General features: G+C 40.0%; 1 pseudogene across 1 annotated transcript in view; it reads right to left on the bottom strand.

Moving 5' to 3' along the window:
- LOC146649230 (prestin-like) overlaps positions 1-2,746 on the bottom strand; it is a 49,279-nt pseudogene extending 46,533 nt beyond the window's left edge. Inside the window, exons 1-3 of the transcript XR_014908238.1 lie at positions 2,594-2,746; positions 1,362-1,625; positions 184-323 (exon numbers count right to left, since the gene is read on the bottom strand). The product of XR_014908238.1 is annotated as a prestin-like (transcript). The remainder of the gene's footprint in view (positions 1-183; positions 324-1,361; positions 1,626-2,593) is intronic.
- Between the last annotated feature and the right edge of the window lie 9,128 nt (positions 2,747-11,874).

The raw sequence follows: 11,874 nt of genomic DNA, 5'->3' as shown, positions 1-11,874 counted from the left end.
GCAGGGAAGATAACACGTTTCCAAATAAACAATCCTGGAGGTTCAGTGACTCCATCACAGTGTCAAAGTGTCAGCGATGGCAAAACAGAGTCAGCATGAAGCAGAAACTGCTCCTCTGGAGCCGCAGCCGGCCCTGCTCGCAGCCTCGGTGCTTCACACGGCGCTGCTGCACAGTTCACTGACCTTGTGGAAGCTGCACGACTCCCGTGCTGAGACCTGAGACCACGTCTGAAAAGAGGTACTTCTTGACTGGATACGACGGCAGCCATGAGAGAATAGGCATGAAGCTCGGAGCTGCTGCCTTGGCCTTCTCTGAAGAACACCTGTGGATATTCAACACCAATCAGATTTTTAAAAGCCTCCACAGACAAAGTTTTTCTGGAGTCGCTTTCATGTTGTTGACTGCAGGATTCAAGAAGCCCCCTCGTGTTAGCTGAACTTTGGAATGACTCGTGCTTACAATAGCCCTACTATACCTTTAATAGCAGCACCACGTGAGTTACACTGGTTAACAGATATTTGTTCTTTCTTACACCACAGAAATATCATTTCAGTGATAATGTTTGTTCTGCTGTTACAGATTTAAGCCCCAACATTCACCCTCACTCTGCACTATAGCCAAGAGTTATTTAAGAAACATCAATGTTTTACAACTTTATGACACTTTTGTTGTTCCCTCTGCAAAATGACAAGAAAGCATCTCTATAAATGACTCTAACGTGTCACTGTGTCGATTCCCACCCTGAGCTCTGCCACACCCTCTGCCTCGCTCCCTTTTGCCCTGCGTCCTGTGGATGGTTATGAGTGCAGACCCGTTCTTCACTAACTCCCGGGTTGCTGGCTGTACGGTTCCAAAGCACATCTCTGCTTTTGTATGAAGACCTCCTCCTCCTCCTCAGCTCCCCTCAGTAAGCCCTCCCACCTGTCTCAGTCCCAAATTGCCAGCGAGCTGGCATTAGCATGTCATTTCCCAGCCTTGTTCGGGCGGCTTATTTAACCCCCGACTTCTCCCCCTTTTTGCTTGCCCAGCTGCATCAGTTCCCAAATAAAAAGCAGGGACAGAGGATCCCGGGTTTGTGCAGTTTAGCTCTGAATAACTTTTTCATTTGTTTTTAAATGTTAGAATGCAACATGATCTATTTGAAGATCAGTGTTGGAGCTTTTTTGCATTTTAATGTGTTAAACGTCTTATTTTTCCACTCATCTAAAGGACATTCGAAGGTTGCACATCAACTCCCACAGATTTCCCACTGTCTTCTGGCTTCAGTTTATACAGCACACTGGGATCTTGTGTGTGGATCTATGTCGATGCTGATCTGTTCAACGACATGTTGACAGGAAATGTCCAGAGAAAGACTTACTGGAACTTTTCTGCCAGCTTCTGACAATTTGTGGTGGTGTCTTCTTTGCGTTTAAGAAGCTGTGCCTGGATCAGAGTTTCATTGTAGACAGGACGCTCGATCCTGTAAATCAGCTGGGAGTCTTCATCCTCTCGAGCTGCTGCAGCCACCACTTCTTCTTCTTGCTCCATGGTAGAGGCCGGAGGGCTGGCGTAGAATCTATGTCCCGTGTAGTTTATCTCTCCCGCTTTTTCTTCTCGGCTGGTATATCCTCATTCCTTAAACCTTTTCAGAGCAAGCGAGGACAAGACATGACAAGATAGTTATGATTTCTACAAGCATGGGTGACGATAATAAGAAAGCCCTTTGCTATGCTGACAAAGATTTCAGTTTGATTTGCAATGATGCAACTTTCGAGTAAATATTTGGTCTCTGACCAGCTTATGTAATGGCTTGCATTAAGTCTGATGTACTGGGGGAAAGGTTTGCTGAATAAATCACAAGGCATAGAGTTTCCTCAGGGTAGGTGTGCAGTGTTTTACAGCTACAGGCAAACCTCTCTCCCAGAAGTCTTGCAACCACACGTCTTCATGGACCACGATCCAGGAACAAAGCCATGCATGTGGGTAACGTTTATAAAAGAGGAAACACGTAGCTGGTCTGGTTAAGTACTTGGATTACACCTCGACATGGTGCCTTCAAAGTCAATCCAAAAAAACAAAAAAAATCAAATCTCTGGCTATGCAGATAAATAGTGAATGAAACTACTGTGATACTGTGAGAATAGCAGGCGACTGTTAGAAAGGTTAGAATACAGTTCTGTATTTGATATTTACATTAATTATTTATTAAATCTATATTTATTATTTTATATATAATAATATGCAAATGAGTAACACTTGCTTGTTTTTCCCCGTGTGTGGAACAGGTCCTGAACATTAACAGACTTATGTCAGAGGTTTTATATATCATGCAGAATAAAGTCTCCTGTTCAGTCATTCTCGCGCCGACAGTTGAACGCCTCGCGCTTCTTCCCATTTCCTCTCCTGTGCTAGCTCGCTCACATCACATTGTAAAAAGCAGCTTTGATAAATTCAAAGCGGAGACACGAAATTTTAATTAAAGGGCCAATATGTACTACAGGTACGACGGCGAGCGTAGCTACAGCAGCTCCCGTGGCTGTGACAGAAGCTTTCACCTCCTCACAGGGAAACAAGCTAACTCAAAGATACTAGCAAAGACACTTCGCTCACCTCCATCCTCCTTGTTTCCCTCCAGCCGCTAAGATGCTGTCGGCTCAAGGAGAACACAAGTACATACACTGACCTCTTCGGTTGAAGTTTAACAAGGGCAACGTCCTTTCGAGCACCAAACGCTGACGATAAACCACAGATAGGATGTGCGGACAGGATGAGTCCCTCTGCTTAAAACTTTCTTGCAACTTCCGGTCCGCAAGAACGGGAGTAGCTCTGCACGCATGCGTTGTTGTCTTTATCATCCCACTTTGTAGTCCTAAAACAAAGGGCAGGCCTACTTTATGTTCTTGCTATGCTTTATTATCAGTGCTAGAAGACAGAAAGGAAAGGGGACCTTTACATTTTAGCAGTTTTTGTCTAAAAGGTTTTCCAAATCTGGCATTTCCTGTTCTCTCTCAAGATAAATACCAAATATGGCAGGCACATTTATTACAGACACACAACACCGCTGTAGACACTCATCTACTGGAGTCAGAGTGGGAGCTCTCGTGTTTGGGGACAGGGGGTGGATGATGAAAGCAGAAAGTGTTTGACGTATGGCAGGCCTGGCCCCCTCCTCCCGGTGCCGTGTTGGTCACCAACACGTGCTGCAAGCCAGGATTCGGCTTTGGAGTGAGCACTCGCGTAACTGTAAATGAGGAAAAATGACTTTAGTTTAAGTTTATTTATGGTCTGTGTGAAGTCACAAGAATGCAGTCAGAGAGAAAGAGCGCTCAGAGAAAGCTGCCGTGCTTCCAGGGAGACTTTTCCCGTCTTGTGTGAAGTTACTAAGGATGAATCCGTCCACACTCTGACCGTCAGCTGTACTCTGCGCAGCCGCAAACTGTTCGTATGCCTAAAGAAAAGCCACGTCCAGTTTATTACAGGTGAACTATGCCTTAACAGCTGTGTGGACAAATGTGTCTTTTTTGCACTGAAAAAACTCTGGGTGGTAAACATCTCATGAACAACAGCAGAAAGTCACACAGCAGTGTGAGTCTAACCAAATATCCCAGCTCCAACAGAGTCATGCAAAAAAAGTAGGTTAAGCAAAGTTTGTTTGTCCTCTGCTGCACAACCTCTGCACAGGGGTGTGCTTGCTCAGGTTTAACAGGTATTGGTCAACGTGAAATGGCTAGATAGAACTTTTTTTAGTATTATTTTTTTAGTATTTTATTTTGAACTAAGTGAAAATAAAACCAGAGAAAACTCTGCTAATAGTCAGTTAAGTTGCTGAAGCAGAGACCGAGGGTGCTGCAGTGGTGCTCTCAGCTGAGTTTAAGTGGCTGGTTTGGCTTCCACTTTCCCCTCCTGGATTATGGAACTAACTCATGTTTAAAAGTGTATTTTTATATTTAAATGTATAATTATGAACAATAAAAGTAATGCATATTAATATTGTTGCATATATATGTATAGAAGCTCAGGGACCTGAAGTGCAACAAGCAAATATCCCTGATACCACAGCAGCAGCACCCTGATCATATTTTCATGTCATTTGTGCATAATTATAACTGTGAATGTTGCAGCACAAGTTGACACTCACCAGACTTTGCAACATTTTTCTAATTTTTTGCTATTTTGCTGAGCCCATATAAACCGTAGTCTCAGCTTGTTGCCACCAGGTGCAGTCTTCTGCTGCTGCAGCCCATCTGCTTCAAGGGTCCATGTGTTGTGTGTTCAGAGACACTACTTTGGTTGTAACTGTAGTTTTTACTTGAATTACTGTTGCCTTCCTATCAGCTCAAAGGAGTCTGGCTGTATTCCTCTCAAACTTAGCAGACTGATCATGTCTGCATGCCTAAGCATACCGAGTTGCTACCATGTGATTGACACATACACATGAGTGAGCAGTTGAACAGGTGTACCTAATAAAGTGGCCTGTGAGTGTATTCTGTGCTATACTTTTGTTTGACCGAGACAACAGAGACAGATACACAACAAGATTAAATCAGAGATAAGACAGAGCAAGACAAGGCACACTGGAAGTCCTACATGACATGTACATGTATACACAGAAACGTACACACTGCATGTAAGTGTGTATACAACTGAATGTGGGTACTTTTGTGTGCATTTGTGGGAGGGGTGCATATGGGAAGAAAACAAACAACAGATAAATAATCATGCATAACCCTCACCTGTCATGAAAATCGCCAATCAACTTTAACTACTTCTGAAAACCTGTTCTGACAAGATCATTTCCAGCATTTCATGGTTGCCCTCATTCCCATCCACAAAAGAAAACGATGTAATCGGCCTACACTCATTTTGTTTGAGGTAAAGGTTTCGTAGTGACAATAAATATCAGTTTGATGCTTTGTGGCAGCATATTTGTTTAACCTGAAAGAGGTTAACGTTCCCTGCAATGATTAGGTGTCAAATTTCTATACAAGTTCTTAAATGTTTAGCAGACACGAAAAATCAAATGAAGTTTATGTGTAAGTTCAATAAGGAAGGTCTGTAATGACTCATATGCCTGCTTATCTGTTCTTCACATCACTACCACTTTCCCACGTTTTCATTCTCAACCGTAACTCTAGGCCTCAAGGGCCATTGTCCTGCAGGATCGAGCCAATTTAAATGGCTAAATGACCTCCTCAACATGTCCTGAAGTTTTCCAGAGGCTGGTAATGAACTAGTCATGTGATTCAAGTGTGTTGACCCAGGGTGAGATCTAAAACCTGCAGGACACCAGCCCTCGAGGCCTGGAGTTGGACACCTCTGCTCTAGTCCAATCTTCTTCTTGCCTGCCTTCTTTGAGCCAATCAGTCTCCTCATTCTCCCACTTAGACTCTCATTCGTGCAACCCACCGCCTTCCCATCTCCACCTCACAGACAGCTCAGTCAGAGCTCCACCCAAGCCTTTCATTTCAGTCAGTTGCAGTGCAGTGTGGGGTTTTTGTTTTGTTTTTTCTAACCATATGTGGACTACAAGTATGGGTTTTCTGGAGAGACTGGCAATGTAATTCAAACCCATCTTCTTCACAAAGGATCCACTTAGGATCACTGTGTACGATTTGAGAATCATTCTTCTCAATCAAGCACAGGCGACGGACATGGCAGCTGCTGAATGACTCATTAACACAAAGAACTGTGTTCATTCCGAGATAATCTCCAGTGAGCCACTGAACCACACACCTGCCCATCATACAGTAAAAACCTACGAGGCGACCGTGGCTCAAGAGTTGGGAGGTCGCCTTGTAATCCAGGAAAATCACCTTCATGTTTTTCTGTTTTATCTTCAGCTACTTTGAGAGTTGGGAGTTCGCCTTGTAATCGGAAGGTTGCCGGTTTGAGCCCGGCTTGGACAGTCTCGGTCGTTGTGTCCTTGGGCAAGACAGTTCACCCATTGCCTACTGGTGGTGGTCAGAGGGCCCGGTGGCGCCAGTGTCCGGCAGCCTCGCCTCTGTCAGTGCGCCCCAGCTGTGGGTACAATGTAGCTGCCATCACCAGTGTGTGGATGGGTGGATGACTGCATGTGTAAAGTGCTTTGGGGTCCTTAGGGACTAGTAAAGCGCTATACAAATACAGGCCATTTACCATTTACAGACCATTTACCTCTTGGCTTTCAGTGGTTCCAGTATGACACTGAAACCATACTTGTTTGCATCTTGTACATGAAAACGTGATATCAGATTACTGAATTAAATGTAAAGTTTCTGACAACAAAACAAAGACAGGCAGACCCCGGCTGAGAACCAAAAAATGTGAACTTGGATCATGTTCAACTCTTATATGAGAAATCAACTGCGGAAAGAGGGAGAACCCAAATACAGAGAGACAGAGGCAGGGAGTAACAATAACAAAGGCTGATTACCAAACATAGACGAAACAAGAAAACCAAACCAATGAACCAATGAAAAAAACCTAAACTGGAAAGACACTAGAAAACTTGGTGCACGGAAATACATGCTCTGACCAAGGACTGAGGAAGACAGAGACGACACTGTGGGGTGAAGAGCGAAGTGGAAACACATGGGAACATGGCAGGAACAGATTAGACGTAACGAGACGGGGGAAGCAAAACTGAACACACCGAACTCAAGAGACAGTCAAAATAAAACAGAAGTACTAACACTGAAACTATGACTAAGATGTGTGGACTTGATTCAAGCAGACATGACAGAGAGACCTTGACAAAGACAGAGAAAGGAGAAGCAAAGCCTGAAACAAACACAGAGGACGCGACAGACTCTCACAGGAGACACGGGGATGACACAGAGGAACCTAACTGACAAGAGACCAGAAACACCCAAAAAGACCCCAAAAGAATGAAACCCAAGATTAACTCTGTAAAACTTGAACCAAATCATCTTCATTGTGCCAAAGAAAGATTCAAGACGTTGACACCTGAAACAAGTCAGTATGGTTTAACCCACCTACTCACGGTGCAGGAGTGCTTTTGGCTGGTCTGGCTCTCAGATCGCTGACTCTGAGCCAGCCCTTCATTTTCCTCACGTTAAGGTTATATAGTGTTGTTCACAGGAATGTCTAAAAATTCAGCGCAGCATCATCACACAGATTAAACACAGTGTGCATAGAAAATGTTATTTATTTTTGTTTACTTATTTTTTATTCTTCTGGACAAACAACATAAAGGGGACGTGGCTGCTGACCCAACTGGTTCCATGGATGGTTCTCCAAATTGTAACAGAACTACAGCTGAGATAAGAAAACTAAGCATTAGATGCAAGAATGATGTGCAACCACATTATAGAAGAGATTATACAATATTTTCTCACTGGGTACTGAAAGATGGGGAATGTCCATGACATTCAGTCCACTTTTTCACAACCCTTGCTTTACACTTAAAGCCGCCCACCCTCCTCCCTTGGTGGCGCTAGTGTGCCCTACCTTGTAATTACCTTAGAAAAGACTACACGTCTCTCAACTGCATCAATATGTGGAATTTTTTGAGATTGTGATCCCCTGTTGGTGATGGAAGGAGATTACAAGCAATAGCAGGCGGGCCATTTCTCGACCATGGGCTAGCTAGAGTATAAAGATATAAGAACAAACCAGTCAAGTGAACAACCAAATGATCTCACATTGTAACAGTTGCTATTGTAATGCAGTGTATCACCACATGGCGGCGCCTCCTGTCTCACGACTGGTGTCACCCCCTTTTTGTTCTTCTTCGCACTCCTCCTGTAATGGATGCTCCCGTGTGTACGCGGACTAGGGTGCTCTTTAGTAATGTGTGGTAGAGGTGGCACTTTTATTTATTTATTTTTTTCATACTTTATTTAAATTTATACACATATTACAATCTCTCGTTGGGAGACAACATTAGTGCAACAACATGTTGAAAAGGTTGAAACCAAACGAAATAGGAGAAAACTAAAAGCAAAAAAAACAAAACAAAAAAAACAAAAAACCAACATACATAAATATATGAAGGCCATTCTTATGACATATAACAGTTTCCTTTCTGTGAAAACTTTAACATACATGTGGCTTACTTAGTACACCAAAAACACAATCATTAAAAGGATAGAGATTGAGTCCCATTGTCGCATATCAAAGCAGCCTCATTACATGAATCCCTCAGTAATTCTAAAGATGACAAAAAAGATTTTAATTCAATTTTCAATACAGTTAGGGAAGGTCTTTTACTTTGCCATTTACATTTGTGTATGTGGTATTTGCCCATAATTATCACCACCTTGTGTAGCATGGATAGTTCCTTAGATGGATCACCATTATTATATAAAACTTGTGTTAGAGTCAGTGGGGTCATCCCGTCTATTCTTACACTCAACCAGTCTACTAAATCTTGCCAAAAGTCAGTCGTTACTGAGCAGGAAAAAAACAAATGATCAATACTTTCCACATTTTGTGAACAAAATCCACATGGCTCTACCTCAAACCCAAACCTTTTTTTAAGCATTTCAGCTGCTGGGTAATATCCATTAATTATTTTAAATTGCATTTCTTTGACTTTGGGGGGGATAGGCCATTTTAAAAAGTGCGTATATTTGTTCGTTATTTTAACAGTACTCCCTTTTAGTTTTGTGTTACAGTTAAAGTCGTGAAATAATTTGTTTTTAAATATCTTGTTCATGGTTTTATTATTACAGTTTTTATCCGTCAAAGGAATCTGGTTTAGCTGTAAAGAAGGTAGACTAATTTGTGCCTTAGAGTAATACAAATAACCTTGAATCAAACTCAACAGAGGTAAGGGGATTGCCTTACAAACCTTGTCATATTCTCTAAGGGAACACTGGATGTTAAACTTAGCATTAAAAACACCCATTGAGAGAAACTGACCCCTTTCATCAAGTAAGTCTGTTATAAAGATTATGTTTTTTTCATACCACTCTTTAATAAACAACGACTTCTTATTAATTGTAATTGTTCTGTTATTCCACAAGGTGGAGCAATGTGGTGAAAAGTTATGGGCAAACACCATCTTCCAATAAGACAAGACCTGCTTATGATATTCTGACAGTTTCACAGGCAACTTCAATATATCAAAATCACATTTCAGGAGAAAATCCAACCCTCCCACCTTTTTGAAAATATTTTTTGGGATATGGAACCATATGGAATCAGGTTTTAAGAGGAAGGCTTTTATCCAGTTTATTTTAAATACTCCAACCATTGATTGAAAATCAATTGACTTTATACCACCTTTGGCATAATCTTTGACAAGTTGTGATTTTTTAATGTAATGTGTTTTATTGCGCCAAATGAATTGATAGATTATAGAGTTAGCCTTTTTAATACTTTTCGGGGTAATGTATAGTGAGTATGCTGGATAAACCATCTTTGAGACGCCCTCTGATTTAGATAATAGATTGCGTCCAAAAATTGTAATATCTCTCGTCAACCAATGATTTAGTGTTTTGGACATGCCATCAATTTTGTCTTTTAGGTTTTTTGATTCTCTAGTGTTGATGTCTTTGTTTAAATAGATGCCTAGATACTTGACTTCATTTTTCACTGGAATCGTCCTCATGCTATTTTCCAAACAATCATAAAGTGGCAAAAGTTCACACTTCTTTAGGTTCAGACACAAGCCTGAAGCTTTAGAAAAAATTGAAATGACATTCAATGCTTTCTCGAGTATTGATTTATCCTTTAAAAATATTACTGTGTCATCTGCAAACTGACTTATTTTCAGTTCAATATCAAAAATGTTTATTCCTTCGATGTCTGAATGGTTCACAATGAGGTAAGCCATTAATTGAGTGCAAAGAATAAATAATTTTGGAGAAATTGGGCAACCCTGTCGAATTCCACAGAATATGTCTATCCTAGATGTTATGCCTGGATTGAGCGAAACATAACTATAAATTTGCTTGTAGAACAGTTTGATCATTTTGCAAAATTTGTTTCCAAATCCAAAAAGTTCTAAAGATCTAAATAAAAAATTATGGTCTATTGAATCAAATGCTTTAAAAAAGTCAATAAATAGTATTAAACTTTCTGAATTAATAAAGGATCGATAGTCAATCATATCTAATATTAATCTTATGTTATTATGAATCTGCCTTCCTTTAATAAATGCTGATTGGCACTCATCAATCAATTTGGTTAAGACGCTTTTAAGCCTATTTGCATATACTAAGGCTAATAATTTGTAGTCGTTACATAAAAGTGTTATGGGTCTCCAATTGTCTAGCATTTGTAGATCTTTGTTTGGTTTGGGTAATAAGGTTATTAATCCTGTTTTCATTGTTGGGGATAGTTCTTCATTTTTTAAACAATCCAAAAAGCCATTAAATAACAAATCTTTAATGTCTTGCCAAAAGGTTTTATAAAATTCAATCGTTAGACCATCAATTCCAGGCGATTTTCCATTTTTCATTTGTTTTAGAGCTGTATCTAATTCGGATATATTCAAATCTTCTTCTAACCATGTTTTATCATCCTCTTCCAATTTTCTTACCTGGTCTTTAATCATATCAAAAAAGATATCTGCATTTTCTTTTTCAGTTCTTGATTTATACAGATTACTATAGAACATGTTAATTTCCTCACTTATTATGTTTGGTTCCTCAATTATAGTGCCATCCTTACTCAATTTAGTTATTTTTTTTTTTCTTTGTTTGTCTACGCTTCTCTAGACTATAGAAATAAGATGAATTCTTTTCTCCATGCTCAATCCACTTGGCTCTAGACCTTACATATGCTCCTTTAGCTTTAATCAAGTACACCTCATCTAGCTTATTTTGTAAAGATTGTAAGCGTTCTGACTCTTCCGCAGTCATACAGGGTTTACCACATAATAAATGAATTTGTTCAATTAGATTTTTCTGTTCACGTACGCGTAGGGCAGACACTTTCTTTCCCGTTTCTATAGCTAATTGTTTCACACTATATTTAAACCATTCCCATTTACTGACATTAGTCATGCTCATATAGTTAATTTCTGATTTAAGTTTTTTAACTTGTTTACAAAAGTCTTCGTTTTGTAATAAACTATTGTTAAATTTCCATATGTTTTCAGATCTTTGTTGTTTACGTAGAGATAATAAGAGACTTATCAGACAATAATCAGTAAGTGGGGTTGGCTGGGTCTCACATTTCGTAACATGTGATGATACTGTTTGGGAGACAAGCCAATAATCTAATCTTGAACATACGTTTTTATTTGATGGACTAAACCAAGTATATTTCTTCGTATTTGGGTTTGTCATCCTCCAATAATCGATCATATTAGTTGTCGCACAAAAGTCACAAATAATGCTATCGTGTTCTGGTTGATTTCCTCTTTGTGGTTGTCTGTCAAGCCATGAGTTAGGAGCCAGGTTAAAATCGCCTCCAGTTATTACCTGGGTAGAACCATATGTAGTACTCCAATTTGCAATTAATTTACTTAAGTTAGACATCATATTTCTATTTAGAGACCTGTTGTTGTATCCATACACGTTAATAAGAATAATTTTCTGTTCACAGACTTCTACCAACACCATGATCCAATGCCCCATTCCGTCGCTTTTATGATCAATAACTCTCCCTGCAAATTTGTTGAATAAGATCATTACTCCTGCTGAGTGAGTAGTACCATGTGAATAAAGAATACTATCTCCCCATTGATGTTTCCAAAATGTTTCCTCTTCCTTACCAGAATGTGTTTCTTGTAAAAACAAAATGTTTGCCTTAATTTCCTTGCAGAATAAGAACATGGCCTTACGTTTGACATTGTTTTTTAAGCCTCGAACATTTAAGGAACTTAATAGAACAGTCATCTATAAGATAAAGAAAAAACAAAAACGCAAGAACAAAATACAAAACAAGAACAGTAACGGCTTCCTTGGCACTTACTAGAAGAAAAAAAAAGTGCTTGA

Source organism: Rhamphochromis longiceps, linkage group LG17 (genome assembly GCF_057381845.1).
Source record: "Rhamphochromis longiceps isolate RC_006_pf linkage group LG17, R_longiceps_female_GT1.1, whole genome shotgun sequence".
NCBI lineage: Eukaryota > Metazoa > Chordata > Actinopteri > Cichliformes > Cichlidae > Rhamphochromis > Rhamphochromis longiceps.
Note: the sequence above shows the minus strand (reverse complement) of the source record. Positions and strands in the feature narration are given on the sequence as shown.